This window comes from Phyllostomus discolor, chromosome 7 (assembly GCF_004126475.2).
Source record: "Phyllostomus discolor isolate MPI-MPIP mPhyDis1 chromosome 7, mPhyDis1.pri.v3, whole genome shotgun sequence".
Taxonomy (NCBI): Eukaryota; Metazoa; Chordata; class Mammalia; order Chiroptera; family Phyllostomidae; genus Phyllostomus; species Phyllostomus discolor.
Window position 1 is genome coordinate 124,388,321 of NC_040909.2, and position 655 is coordinate 124,388,975.

Below are 655 nucleotides of genomic sequence, written 5' to 3' on the forward strand. Positions count from 1 at the left end.
AATTACGTTTGTAACAACCCACCCTGCCTACCTCCCGCACCATTGCCCTGCATCTCTGGTTTTATTCCGGAGCAGTTTTCAACCTTTTTCACCTCATGGCACCCAGAAAGTAATTACTAAAATTCTGCAGTGCACCGAAAAGTATTATATTTCTTGCTGATCTGACAAAAAAGAAGGTATAATTTTGATTCATTCGCACCAGATGGCTATTGTTGTGTTAGCTGTTGTCATTTTTTAATTTGACAACCTAAGAGAAAAGAGGTCAGGGCCCCTGACTGAACAGTCAGGTATTGCACGTTTTTAAAATTGTCGTGGCACACCGGTTGAAAATCCCAGTTCTGGAGGAAAGCCGGGTAAATCCGCTTGCTCTACTACAGAATAATAAGCGGTTTTCAACTGGAGAACCAAGTCCTAAAATTTGATTGTGGTACTGTCTAGCGCCATGATGGCACCAGGACTCCGCAGGAAAGAGTGGTGTGATCCATTGGTGACGGCTGCTGTGAACTTGGGGATGGCAGATGGCAACAAGAATAGCATTCATTTGCCATCCCTGCGCTGGAGACTGCTAGAACTCCGCCAGTGTTTTCATCTCCTCCAACACTTTGTCTCAAGTCACAGGAGACAAGTACTGAGCAAGTACTTTGTAAAAAAGATG